This window comes from Etheostoma cragini, chromosome 5, assembly GCF_013103735.1.
Source record: "Etheostoma cragini isolate CJK2018 chromosome 5, CSU_Ecrag_1.0, whole genome shotgun sequence".
Classification (NCBI taxonomy): Eukaryota; Metazoa; Chordata; class Actinopteri; order Perciformes; family Percidae; genus Etheostoma; species Etheostoma cragini.
Window position 1 is genome coordinate 8,581,510 of NC_048411.1, and position 15,695 is coordinate 8,597,204.

The following is a 15,695-nucleotide window of genomic DNA, read 5'->3' on the forward strand; positions in this document are numbered from 1 at the left end:
TTTTCTCCCAAAGATGGCAAAGAATTAGGGAAATATCTTGCTGTGCTGCAGTCCCTCAACTAATTACTGCTAAAAGGTCTGATATGACTCGGAGGTGGGCAGGCAGTGAGAGGCTGGAGCATGTAGGCAGGCAGAAATATGAAGGTGTGGAAGGGGCTGGGGGCATTGTTTATGAGCTAAGTGAAGTGGACCATCACAGAGGGAGTCAAGCAAAGGCCAAATAAGTGATGGAGGGAACGATTAGAGGAGAGTGAGAGGGGGATGAAAGCAGGGGGAGGGAGGCAACATTCCTGCATAGGACTCGAGCCCCCCTTTCAGTAACAGGACACTCTTGTCTCTGTAGTGGGGGTGTCACATTAGAAAAAGCCCAGAGCAAGTAAGAAGCAGCCTTGCTGCCTTTTCTTTTGTGTTTTCCTTGTAAAGATGGAAGGGCTGAGTTTACACATTCGCTACAATTGTGTGTACTTTTTAATCCCTTTAATATCTGAGCAGGATTCAATCATACAGTACAGCACAGATAACGTCAACATTCCCAGAGCTATTCATCCCTATCTGCCTCTCCTCCACTTCTCTGGATCAAGTCTCCAATTTCTTCACGCATCTGGGGTCAAACATGTATCAAACCCAACTTAGTAGCTGCCAGGTTTTTCTTGAGCTCAGATAAAAGCTGTAATAATAACAACGCTAGGTGAGTCCATGGCGCTCCATTCACAGCACACTGCTAATTGGCCATAAATGAGCCCATCTGGTTTGATTTGCTGTTTGGTGGGGCAGCAGGATAGCAGCTCCCTCCCAGCTAAGCTCCTCTAGCTGCCTGCTCAGCCCACGGCCCCACTAACACCCGAGACCACCTAAGCTGAACTCATAACTTGAAACCTAAACTACAGCCTTCTAGACCAACACATAAAAAATTGTAGGTACCAACCCTTCCTTTAATAGCTGAATTATTAATGCGCCCTCAGCTAAGGCCTTTATTTGAGAAGTTGTGTGCAACATTTATGCCTAAGAGTAGGAAAATGAAATACCGAGGTGAAACTTCACATAGAGCCTGAAGAAATTGAAAGTGTAGACAGATCCCGAAGTGCATCATGAAGGGACAAGGATGACAGTGTTGTTAATTAGTATGAAAGACTCAGTGACTGCTCAGCCAGGTGTTACCGTTTAACAGTGTGGGGTGAGGCAGATGAGTGTAGTGAGTTGAAAGAGTGTGGGCGGAATCAGAGACTTAAACAGGGCAAGTTAGAACAGTATTGCAATTATAGGTTACTGATAAATAAACTAAAGGGCCGGTTCACCCAAATTACAAAAAAAAAAAACATTTTATCTCACTTAATTGTTTGTCTAGCCATGCAGCTAGTTTTGGTTTGATTGTTTAGGTTTTGAGATATCTGTCTCTGAGATGATCTTCTCTCCAAGAGCACCTTTAATGTTACTTAAGGGTTAATGCCCAACCAGGTGTCCATTATCAGCAAGAAATGGACGACGTGGGAGGCCGGCCTCCGCGGAGGTCCATTAATTACTTGACAATGGATACCTGGAAGGACATTAAGGCTGAATCTAATTTTTCTGTCTTACCCTTTCCCCTTACCCCTTCCCCTTAGTTTGTCGCATTCACGCAAGAGTAAGGGCTGTTCCAATACTCATTTTGATCTAGGGCTCGGGGTAAGACGGAGGGGTGCACAGCCCTCAGAACCAAGGGAGGAGGCGAGCTTACTTGAAACCAAGGGGTAGCCATATTCATTGCATTTTGTGCTCTTCACAGTCCTGTACATATATACTTGCAACCATATTCTTAATTGAAACTTTTTTTTAAATCGCTGGCTTGGTATGCTAACGCTAATTGCTAATCGTGAATCACAAACCGCTAACGTTAACGTTACATTACTGATTGGCAAAACAGTCCCGCATTTCTCTGCCATGAATGCACTCCATGCATGTCTACAGTTTTAACCATTAGCAGAGAATTTCGGTTGTTATCAGTGCCCAACACTACTTGATTTGGAGACGTCGCTACGTTATGTATACCGTCCTGTATGCAGGGACCAATCCAATCCACTTTATTTATATAGCACGATTTTAACAAACACAAGGTTTCCAAAGTGCTGCACAAAATGATAATACAGAATAACTAGATAACACAATAAAAGCACAATAAATACTGTATGTATATGGTTATACACATATATACACATACACACACACACACACACATATACAAGGTATAATAAAATAAAAACAATAAAAGGCACTGCCGGCATATGGTAAAGGTATACACATAAAATCATCACTCTACCTGGTGTTAAAAGCCAAAGAAAAGAGGTGGGTTTTAAGAAGAGTTTTAAAATGAGACAGAGAGGAGGCCTGTCTAATGTGCAGAGGAAGCCCATTCCATAGTTTTGGAGCTGCAATGGCAACGCACGGTCCCCCCTGAGCTTAAGCCTAGCTTTAGGCACCGTCAGGAGCAGCTGGTCAGCTGACCTGAGAGATCGGCTAGGGTTGTAGGGGTGCAGCAGCTCAGAGAGGTAAGGGGGGGCAATGCCATTCAGGGCTTTAAAAGCAAATAAAAGAATTTTAAAATTAATCCTAAAGCCAGGGCAGCCAGTGGAGTGAAGCTAAAATAGGTGAAATGTGCTCATAGTAGGACACCCGCCAGCTAATCCACTTTTGGGCTGAAAACGAGCAAATGTTTCTGAAATCATGTGTTCATGTTGTAGCCATTTATTATTGTATTGGTACTGTATTATTGTAGCCATTTTTAATTAATTCCAGTTCATGCACTTGTACATTGTTGTTGGTTATGAGACAAGACACTGATGAAAGAAATGCCAGGGAAAGGTTACTGGCCAACAGGCATCAGACTGGTCTGGTATATCAGAATAGCTGGAGTTTATTTATTTGTTTGTGGTCGTGTGTGTCTTTTTTTAGTTTTACACTTTTGAGCGTTTGTATGTGTGTGACGTGTAAGTCCTAAAATATAACATATTTTATGTAATATTTTTTCATGTTTAATTTACTGGGCAATACAGACTTTTTGTTAACAAAGAAAGTTTTCCTGAACATCAATGACATTCAAAATGGTGATAACTGAAACATATATACAACACACCATTCAGTGTGTATACTCATGTGTATTGCAAACAGACTTAAGTACTACACAGATAAGAACATCTGTACCACCACTACCACCACCAAAGTGAACATAAAATAACTATAAAAATATATAAATGCATATGACACTGTTGTCAAAACCCACGCAATCGACATAGACATACTTGGAAGTTTGTTATCAATACTGTATGGTGATGTAACCAAGTGGTGTCTAATTTCATTGGGGTATGTTTTCACCCCTAGCCCTCACCCTTTGGTTCAAGTGCCAAGAGCTAGGGGTAAGGGGTAAGGGGTAAGATAGAGAAATGGGATTCAGCCTAACAAGCTTATACCATGGCTTGGTATACTTGCCAAATAACTTTTGCCAAGTATATTTCTAGTATGCTTAGATCATAGATATCAGCTTTATGTCAGAAAGCAAACATTTTGCTAGCAAGATTCAAAGTCATAACATTGTGTATGGTTGATAATCTGTAATTTTAATTGGACAGTATGTTTAACAACAAGACAAGCTAGGTATCCAGCCACGTCTTTGTTTTCTAATCACTATGAAGACTTTCCCAAACAAACTGTTGGCCGCAGCAAAGAGGATGGGAAATGATTGCCGTGAAGGACTGCACTCAGTGGTGGAAATAACATTAACATTGTCTTTTTCATTTAATGTAGCTGTTCATTTAGAAAGATTAACAGTCAGTTTCACCAAAACTAATTAGTACGTGTCCTATATCACTTTTCAATGGACACCCTAAAGCCAATCAATACAGAGTATATACTCCGACCATGGCATAAATACCTTAAATGGCTGCAACACATGACTAGACTAGACACTAGACTACCAAGTGCCCTTCATCTACCCCCTTTATTTTTATAGTGTCAGAACTCCATGTGTGAAAAACGTGCAATATATTATACTTAAACGTTTCCACAATAGGCCTTTGTCACAGAAGATTTTAGTCACAGTAGGAAAGGCACAGGTGTATTAAAATAGGGACTGCTTCAGTTTTAGGTCCTAGTATTGCAGGTTCTCGCTCTTTGTCACAGTGTCATTACTTACTGAGACACTGACTAGAACATAATAAAATCTGGGCCTGTCCTGAACAATGACAAAGTGTCTACCTATATGGACAAACTAGTTAGCCTGTGTGTATGTCTTCTCATTCATAATCCCACAATGCTCACGTGATTTGATAGAGGCAAAAATTGCAATTGCACTCAATTCACTGTTCACTGTTGTGAAACCTATACTATCCAGACTAGTACTATAAAAAACTGTGGGCTGCAGTTTCAAGAAAACCTGTTATGGGACTCCCAAAGAAATAGGTTCTGTTAAGAGCTCTTGTCTGAAAAATGGTTTGATATACATACGATGATATACTGACAAATATTACCAGGTGCTAAAGTAGACTTAGTTGTTGGTTTGGACATAAATGACACATGATTATGGTATTTACCTGCCAACAAGCTTTCATGCGTTAAAAAAGTAGACAAAACAGTACGTTCATGTCTTAAAAACAGCTACAGTGCAGGCAGAAGGTAAAATATTTCCACCAATAAATTCCTTCCTTTACCAGCTAACATAAAAACAATGAAGTTGCCTTCCCAAAGTCACAAACTCCATTAACCTTTGCTTAGTTTAAACTCAAATAATGGCAAATTTGACTGGTTCCACTCTGTGGGGTCCAGACCTGTTGGCACCACTTCCCCACCTTTAGCCTCAGATCAATCCCCACACATCCTGCCGGCTCTGTTTGCACAGCTTGCTGCCCAATGCTCATACTAATACAATACATTACCTCAAAGCAGAACAAACTATCACAACCTGTCATAATGTGAATTGGGTGCAGCTGGATCATCAAATAGGTGAACCTGCTGGCTCTGTGATGCTCACGACTGGATTTGAAGCGACTTTAAAGTCTGGAACTGATCTTAGTAAAGTTGACTGGGTGGCCAATGCTGGATGCTTACAGTATATTCATGTTTCTGATATCTTTACTTCATCAGCACCACAAAGATAGATTTGTGTTCTATTGATATCAGTGTGTTGACCATGGCCAGATAAATTTGCTAATGGTCCAACAGTGATCTGTTTGACCTCTACTCATTCCCTTTTTTGTGTATAGGTTTTTATGTTGGAAAACTATCTGGCCCAACAATTGCTGTGTGATAAACAATATTGAAAAGAATGATTTTAAGAAAATGCCATGTAACACCAAAACTTAAATAATGATGTCCCGGGGGGGGGGGCTGACCCTGACCCTGACCTTTCAGGGGGTCCGGGGCATGCTTTAAAGTAAAATGCATCAACCTGGTGCCATTTGAGAGCAACATTAAGAAACTAGATCTATAAAAGTTAGATCTATAAAGAGTCTGCGCTTTTGTAAACAATGTTGTCTTGTAAGCAAATTAATTATCAACAGATTGTTTGTATAGATATGAGCCTGCCTGTCCTTCTGTTGAATGTTTGTTTTGTCAGGTGAGAACGTGGCAATCAAACTCTGGAGCGCACCAAAAGCAGATCAAACAAGTGTACCGAGATCTGCTTGGAGTTGAGGTCTCGGTGCGCTTTCAATTGAACTTTGGAGCAGTTTGTTTGTGGGGAGAACATGATCCATACTCGAACCCCACCAACTACACATTCTCCTCCAGTCTGAGCTAATGTCTCCTGTAGTCAGGTGTGTTATTTAGCAGTCTGTGGTGCAGCAGAGCAGCAAACTGTAGCAGTTTGCAATGTTTTATCACAGAAATAGACTGCGGTCAAGATCGCTGACCGTTACTCATTTATTTGTCGTAAACCAGCCTGCCGCTAAAGTTGGAGACAGACGAAGTCTTGGTGACCAGAGCACATGTAGTAACGTCTCTTCCGAAACAATATCTGATAATTTTAATGAAATTAAGTGGTTTATACAATAGACCAGAACACAGGACCTTCTTTATGTATTTACTGCTCCCGCCCTTAGACACATCCAACCAATAAGAGGGCTGGACGTTCTTGCCTGGTTTGCAATCACGCAATCTGGTACGCTTGGATTTTTCCAGGTGTCAGACCAAATCAAACCAATACGACCAAGAGCAAATCGCTCCAAGTTTACTGACTCACCAACTGATTTGGACCAAAGCAAACAAACTACAGGTGTGAAAATGCCCTTAATCTTTCTGTGACATTTTACGATTTACGATTACTCTCAAACGTATCATCTGGGAGCCCATATTTTGACGGAAGTTAGAATAGCCAGAGGGGTCAAAGGTTTTATCAGTACAGAAGAAATTGGACTCAGTGAAGACACCAGAGATTGCAGAAGTTCACTCCAGGCAGATTAATTTGCAACAGTTATATGTTAACAAGTAAACCAAGCTGTCCCGGACACATCAACTAACCACAGGCAATAGTCAATTGCATAGACAACTGAATGTAAGTCTCATATGACTCTCTTTTTATACAGTAATGTGGGCAATGCCTGTTCTACACATTTACGCAAACAATTATGTCATGTTTTCTTCATCTAAGAATAACCTTAAAGTGGTTATAATTTTAATACTGTGTCTCCACTTCTTCCCTTTTCTTGAGCGCACCAAGGTCTTTGTGACCCAGACAGTTCGTTGTGTGTTAGGTTAAAGACAGTTTGGATATGCTAGTCAAAGCAGATGGTGCACTTTGAATGATTTCAGGTCATTTTCAGCTATTTCAGTGTACTTACTATATTCTGGTTTCCAACACAGGGCAAATCAAAAGACTATATTTATAACTGATCATTTTAATATTTATTAAAACCATAGTGCGTAGTTTCTGTTGCCCCCATGAGGAATTCTACAACAAAACTGTTGGCTTGTCCACATGATACAAGCCTTCCGTGATCACGCACCACCCCCACCCCTCCTCCACACAGTTGCTGGTAGCCAAAGGGGGACATGGAGGATTACAAAAACACGATGGACTCTTTCAGAAGAGGTAATTATCTTCACTCGAATTTCTGTGTAGACAGTCGCTGGACACCATAAATCTTTTGAACCATAGCCATATTGAGAAATACAGAGAAAGTTTTTTGGAGCTGATTGTCTTAATTAGCTTTGTTGCAACTTATTTGGCAGTGGCTTGAATGTAACAGATGTTCATTACTATCAAAACTAAAGCTTTAATTGTATTAACTTTAGCATGGCCTAATTAGTGAAGTGGAAGACACAATACATTTCGAAATATCTGTCTGTGTTATTGACCCTATTACCTTGGAACGTAGTATGCACAAGCAAGTTCTTGAAGTTTCATATCTATACTCATTTTCTATCTCAGCTTTGTCTCAAAGAGTGAACTCCTCTGCTCACTGACAGGATACACCTTGCTATGCTAACTTCCCTGCGTTAACTCACTTTAACATCATTGTTTAAACTAAAGATAGCTTTAAACCTGCACTTCCTGTCACTTTGACACAAAAAGAAAAGTCTTGTCTCCGAGACTGCAGGGCCTAAATTGTGCTTGAACAGTGTACACTAACGTAACACATGAACCCAGTGTGCATTGAATAAACACCCATAGTGATACATGATGGATACTAAATCCTGCTAAATGTATGTTACTTTGAAATGAAATAGAAAATATGTGTGGGACCTGAAAATATCTTGATCCCAGAGCATAATTACATAGTAAAGTTACATTTTTCAGATTTTTTGATTATAATTGATTATATTATAGACATAACGAGACTGAACTTAACAGAATAAGGGTTGGACGGGCCCTCACACCTCCTTGCATGTCGGGATTACTGACAGACACCGCTCCTTAGGGCCGTGCATTTGCGTGGCACTCAGAAACCTGAAGATCGACACCAATGAAAATAGGAACTCTCTGCTGAGTTCAATGATATCTCACTCAAAACTCTACGTGATACAGTTCATAAGCTGTGAAAGGGAGCGTGGTTAAAGCATAGTGGTTAGGCAAAACCATAACCTTTATATGTCCTCAGGGTTAGACTCTTATGAATCCTGATATGATTTGAGCCAATTGAATAATGTAGACTGAAGTTATACCCACTTCCTGTTTCGGTGGGGAAACGAATAAAAGGGCCGCTCCGCCACAGCCATGCCCTAGATGAAAAGTTTTTCATTTAATGACTTTTCATCTTTAATGTCTTAAGATGGGACAGCCAAATGTGAAGTTGACGCAATCTGTTGGAGAAGTTTGTTAAAGTACGACATGTGGAAATGGCTAATTTCTAACCTTCAATTCAAAATGGCGGACTTCCTGTTGGGTTTAGGGTGTGGCTCCAATGAGCTTTCCGTTAGTCTATTTAAACGTACTGCAGGGGCTCAATTCTTTTAATTTTGTAGGGGGCACTCGCGAGCCATACAAAATTAATTTTACTCCCAAAACCCATTAAAATATATGCATTTTCACCAGATTTGATGTGACCACCAAATTTGTGAGTTTTTGAATATGTTAAGCCCTTCAAAATGGCAATTCGTTTGCCAGATGAAGGAATAATAATTCCTTGGCCTTCGCACACTGTTGGCGCTCGGGCCCTAATAAAGCATTTACAATAAGAGTCTACTTTTTCTACCAAATATTACATTAGTGTGTATTCTCCACCCACTTCCCCCTCTTTATGTCTAAATACATACTTGTGAACATTGCAGAACTGTAGTATTACAATGCTTCTAATTTATGTAATCTCAACCCTGTGTGACACACCATTACCCTACGGGTCCCTGAGGTCGAGACTCATGCTGGAATAATGTATAAACGAATAAGGCCAGGTAAGTGAGATAAGCCTCTGCTAACAACTCTGTGAGTGTGACAGGCATTGAAGTGGGTAAATGGGGAAAGCAATTTCATTCCCATTCCTTTTAGTAATAGCCGTAGTGTTGCGGAATGTTTTCCACTAACGCATGACTTGCAGGTAGCTGACAAAAATAGATTTTTAATCTCATTATCTCCTTAACAGCTATGCAGGAAGAGAGAGGGAAACTGGAGAGGGTGTGTATATGTGACTGTTCATACGAGGTTGAGAGGTAGAAAGCGAGAGGGGGTATGGGTGTACAGATATGCATCCTCGCTTCCTCCCACCCCTAGGTGCTCTAATTGAAAGGAGGCCTTAGTTATATAAACAAGAGGTACACCTCAAGTTGAAAATTAAATATTTGGAGAGCAGGCATCATGCTTTTGAAAGGGATATATATTTCAGTGGGTGAATGCCGGTGTCAAAGGGGTGCTGATGAAGAGGTGGTTATTGGCATGGAGAGCCTGCTGCCGTGCACCGGAGAGTCACTTCTCACCTCGCCTCTCCTTCACAACAATGAACATAACAGCCTCTAAAGCTCTATTTCTATTTCTGTATGCTCCAATTGGATCACGCTTCTGCTGATTGTTCCACATCTCCATGCGCTGTTAGAGTGGTAATCTGCGAGTTCCTTGTTATTGTTCCTTTTTTCTTTGTCTCTGAGTTTGGTACTAAGCGCTCATTACTGCAGTTTTGCACTGAACATCCTGCAGATCAATCAGAGTGTCTCATACTCTGACATCTTTTCCCTTTTGAAGTTTGAGTTTCTGTAAGTGGAACACTTTCGTGTGTTCAGCTGTATGGCTTTTGCCGCTCATGCTAGTTTGTGTTTCAGACACAAAAGCTTCCAGCTAAGAAATGCGTGGAGGTGCTAAGAGTCAGATTCTAAGTAGTGAGGATGGCCAATATTTCCTAAACTAGCAAAATATTATGGTGTATGAATTGTAAAGATAACATGATAAGATCATGTAGGTAGGATGCTGTTAAAACAAAATTAGATCAGTGTTGGAAACTCTTCCATGAAAGTAACTAGCACTAGCTCCAAAAGTTGCAAAAAGTTCCCAGATGCCGTCATTGTATGCTCATTGCATATTGGTGCAGCCTGTTCTCATGAAAAGTTAAGCACAGTAATTTGTTTGATTTCCATGGTTGTATGTACTGTATTTACCACAGTGACAGCTGGCAATGTAGGGAAGTCGGTGTGGATGGATGGGTGTCAACACACAGGACTTGCATGCCAGGGAGGGGAGTTCACTTCCCAAGAAAAACAAAATACTTTCACCCAGGAAATGCTTAAGAGTGTTTAAAGCCAAACCACAATCTTTTTCATCAACTTAACAACTCAGAAAACCAATTTTTTTTGCTGACTAAACGTAACTTGCGTCGGCGCAAAATGCTCATTTCTTTTTTCCTGAACTTAAAGGTCCCATGACATGGTGCTTGATGGATGCTTTTATGTAGACCTTAGTGGTCTCCTAACACCATATCTAGAGTGTCTTTCCCCAAAATGCAGCCTTGGTGTAGAATAACAGCCACTAGAGAAAGTTCCACAATGAGCTTTCCCTAGGTTGTGCCATCATTGAGTATGCAACTTTTGACAAGGAGAGGGTGGGAGGGCAAGGTATGGGGGTATGGCTTTGACCAACTTCCACTTTGCTCGTTTGAAAGCCATGATGTCTCTCTCTCTCTCTCTCATGGGTGGGCCAAATTCTCTGGGAGGGCAAAGCAGAGAAAGGGGAGATAACATTGCCCCTTATGAGGTCATAAGGTTCCAGATCGGCCCTTATGAGCTTACATTTTCTCAAAGGCAGAGCAAGATACCCAGGGCTCAGTTTACACCTAACACCATTTCTAGCCACTGAGGGACCATTGGCAGGCTGGGGTAACTCATATTAATGTTAAAAAACCTCATGAAATTAAACTTTTACGTCCATTTCCTAAGTTTCTAAAATGCAAAAATCTTTACTACTTTTTTTTTAAAGGGCGTGCGCCTTAGAGCCTCCACGGAGAAAAACACAAATCAGAGCCTATGCTTGTAGGCAATGTTACGTGAGCAGCCAGCGGTCTCTTATTTTTTGTATGATATCTTATGTTTTAGAGTGCATAACTTTTCGTATGATATCACACTTACCCGTTTATGAGTGTGCGTTGATTGGTGACGCCATTACGTATCATATTCATAAAGCTATGTGGCTGTGTGTCGGCTAACTGCCTGTTGCACGGTCCAAGAGGAGAGGGAGAGAGACCCTGTGCAGCTGGCAGAAGAGCATAAGATATAATCACTCTGAGCAACATGCATTAACTACAGTATAATGTATCTCACTTTTCCCCTGATGGTCTGAAGTTGCTAAATTTGTCACTAGTCACCTCTAAGCCCTAAGAGGGCATGAAAAGTCACTAAAGCCTAGCTCAAAAGTCAGTTTAGGTATATTCTAGACTTAAGCAACCGTTTGTGTGACTTTACCTACTCGCTTTTATGTCTATGAGGTCATAGTTCAGATTGGTGATGAATACCGCGAGATGTGACTGAAAGCTCTGAAAAAGCTGGTAAATGGAGCTTGATATTATTTTGTGACACACAAAATGAGATGTTTAAGACAGATGACTGAGCATGAGCTGCGTTGACCTTTGTCAGTGTTGAGTGTTCCCATAGCTGATCAGACACTGCTTGTGTTGATGATGAGATAATAAACGGACAATACATTCATAAGGAGTACTTCTATATCAAACTATGCAGTAAATCTTCATCATATTGGGGCCAAACTGAAAATATTTACTGGTCATAATATCACCCTTCAGATTTGTCAACTAGGTTTGTCACAATGTACTGTTTGAGTCTTAATAGTGATTTAACAGCTGTTATAAAACAGTATTGATCAATTTTACAGTGTGTTATTTTCAAATAACAAACTCTTGCCATGATCTAGAATTTGGAGGACCATTTTTCTTCTCAAATGAAATCATTTTTAAATTGACATTCTGTGTCAAGTGTTTGACTTCTCTAGTCAGTAGCCATGTAACAAGCAGGTTAATGTAGAGCAAGAGGGTGATTATTGCAAATGAAACCCTGACAGGGCAGTGTTTCCTCTATGTTGATTTTGTAGTGGTGGCCCCCCATGGCAAAATTTCTGCTGCCACGATATAAGAAATAGGGCAGACGCACATTGTGGTGGTTAGCCTTTTAAATGATCCTGCCGACACAATGCTCCCCCGTTGGCTGCCGCTCACATTGCACTTTAACAGTCAGAACTGTTCAGAGGTTATTGGGCCCGTCCAGTTTGACTCTACATACGGTTGTCTTGATGTTGTTTATTGTCAAAACGTTCCCTTTCTTCCGAGTTGACTATTAAACAAACAGCTCCACTAAAAAAGTAAGTGGTAAATAGTCTATAGATGTAGTCATTTGGGTTTTGGTTTCCCTATGAAGAATGTCTTGTAAAATGTATTTTGCAGACTGGTTTTAGATGTTAAGTGCCCTATAGTTCCTCAAAAATCAATCACAATGGAAAATATGCTTCATTATGTGTGAATAGAGGTGAATACATATATTAGTTTGATGTTGCAGCAAGTGTCAGTTCCATTTCATAAATAAAACATTTTTATGGCAGGTCTGGGACACACAAACACACACACATACACACACACACACACACACACAACTTTCAAAAACCTGCAGTAATGACTTTGCAGGTTATTTCAATTGATATTTACAACAGCAAATAATAAAGTACTTCAATTTGTTACAAACTGCTTTTTGCTAATAAGCTAGCTCAGACTCCCCCCACTTTCTCAAATAATCTTGAGCAGAGAAATGGGAACGTGCGGTGCAATGCCCTCTTTTGTCCTCTTTAATGTGACTACGGCAGAGGCTACTTTGTTGGACACCTGACTTTTGTCAAGTCTCATTTTGACTAGTCTCGCTTTGCTAGACCTTCCTCCACAGCGCTGTAGAGGAGGGTCTGGCTAGTCCACACAGCATTCTGGGAGGGGAGAAACATGTGCTCTGGTTTATTGGCATTTCTTTAAACCAATCACAATTATCATGGGTGGGGCTGAGCACTGCACGGAGCCATGGAGGATGCTGCTAAATAGCCTCAGGAAGGAACTAGCATTGGTGAAACGTGTACGTTCAAAGGTGGTTTTAGTCGTGCAACAGAAAAATCAGATTGGACAGATAGTCTAGCTAGTTGTCTGGATTTACCCTGTAGAGATCTGAGGAATGCAAAGGTGCACTTTGAATCGTTAACACACCAAATGCTAACCTACTAACTAATATTGTTGCATTGTTTCCATTCACACTAAAATTTGCCAGGAATTCACATCTAACATGCCTCAAAAAATTAAAAGTCAGTTTTTATCAGTTAATACATATTTTTGACACAGATTGCGACCAAGATGTTACCAGACAGACCCATAATGCAACCTGCAACATCACTGTTGTGACACAACGGATGGGGGCTTCATGAAAGCTTGAAAGCTGTGCTGCCAATGAGATCAAAAGAGAAGTGCCTGGCATTGATCAGTGAATCTTGTGCTGCTGATCAATTTGAGCAAAAAAACTTTTTACACTTTAAAGTTTTAGTTGCCGCTATATCTGTATGGTACCCTGAAATATTGCATTTAATTTTTCTTAAATTGCTTTTTTTCTGTAACACTCCAACTACGTCCGAACTATTAGTAATTTGCTTTAGCTCTGATTTTCCATTTCTGAGTTGACTTTTCCAGACAGAAGTGCCATCAGTGTGTTGGTAGGAAGAACATGAATAGGATAACAACTTCCAAACCAATGTGCTGCCACCAGGAAAAACTTTGCCCTGGTTATCCTTAAATAACCATCGCCTTTAATTACATGAAAGAATACATGTTGTTTTCTGGATTACATTGCACACAACAAACAAGAGTTAAAGGTTTTAGTGTCCTTAAAATATTCCTCTAACTGTTAGATTGTTGCGTAAGTTTAAAGATCCATGTAAAAAAACATGAACAAATGTCGGAGGTTGTTTATTTCTTAATAAAACAGACACTGCAATTAATGAGAGACGTTTGAAAGTAGAGCCGCTTTACTTTGAGATGAAGAAAGACCACAATTTTTCCTCCGGTCTGCATTGATCAGCCACACATGAGAAGAAAATGTGTGGTTATGCATTGGTGGAACAGAATAATACCTCTTAACAATAGCTGCCTCTGCAGATACAGCCGAAATCTAAAAAGCTTGTTCTGCGTAGCAAAGGGTAAATGGGAGCTGGGGATTCTGGTGTGAATCAATAAAAGCCATCAAACACCTGAGGGGTCCCACAATTTTCCCACAAACCACTCCACCCCCTGGGCAGGGGGAAACAATGGCAGGGCATCAATACCTGCAATTGGGAGAAGGTGGGCCAGGAGACAGCGAGCAAACCATACAAGTGGGTCACCTCTCCTCCAGACAGCAAATGGGTGCGCAATCGTTTGCATCAATTCAGTCCAGTGGGAGATGGAGGACAGGATGGGAAAGGGGTGCCATTATGAGTGTATTGGTATAGAAGGTGGCCGCCGGGGAGGAGGAAGGGTGGGGAGGTTTTAAGCAGGTAGAGATGGAGACACAGGGGGATAAAGGTGTTTTCAATTACCCACAAATTCAGAGCAATTTCCTCCTCTTTCTGACCACAGCTCCCACTGCGTGGCTGATGGGAGTCCTGAACAAGAGGCGTGGAGATCGCGATTGCTTGTTTGCGGGTTGGTGGGGAGGAACAGTAGGAGGTCGGTTTTCATCCGCCTGCTTTGTTCAACCTTTCTCTGTCGCCCTGCAGCTTTTATTGAAGCCTTCTTCTTCTTTTGCAATGGGTAGGAACTTCAAAGTGCATTTCCAACTTCTGTGAAGATGTTCATGAGCCACTTCCTGAGGGCAAAGGATACTCATATGATAATTGAAGATAACAGACACACACTCACTGCATTGTTCCATTCAACAGAACAAGACTGCGGTTTCTGTTTTGCAAAGTAGTTAAATTAGCTCTATAATGATGCACGCCTCATCTCACTGATGACTTTTGCCCTTGGTTAAAAACTCCTCTGCATGGCAAACCATTTCCATTGTGCTTCTCTATCAGCGGAGAGGGTAGGTTTGTAATGCTTTGGATTAAACTATCGCAGGTACTTTCTGTGTGTGGTGCTCTGGATAGATATGTACTGAAAAAAACACCTCAGCAGGGATACAAATGACAGAAATGGAACCATTGTGTTCATTAGAAGGAGGGGGTGTTAACTATGGTAATAGCACCCACCCATACAGGCCTGTCTGGTCCTTATCAACTCATTCTTTGTTGTGAGAAACACTTATCCCCTGACCCAAGGTTAAGGCTGTGCAGATTAATTTTTGTTGATTGATTTACTTTTTTCTCCTGGTGAATTAGTAAGTTACCACAAGAAGAAACAAATGGTAAAATGAACAGAAAGAGAGGATCAAAAGCTTAAAATAAAGCAAAGCAAGCACAGAGTATATAAATTAACCCATGTTAGGCAAAGCTGGATAACCGAGCAGGCAACACTCAAATAATTGATTCATAGTAAATTTGTTCAGGAATTTGTTGGGACAGGCAAGCATTATACCAGCAAAGGCATGCTTAGGCAGCAACTAATGATTTTATCAATTTTGGACTAATTAATCAATGAATCCTTTAATAAAAAATAAAAAATGTAAGCACCCATCATAATTTCACAAACCCCACATATACAAACAGCTCCAAAACCCAAAGTATTGAGTTTGCTAACATAGAAGACAAAGAAAACCAGCCAATATTCTCATATTCATATTGAGAGGCTTGAATCTGACTATTTTGG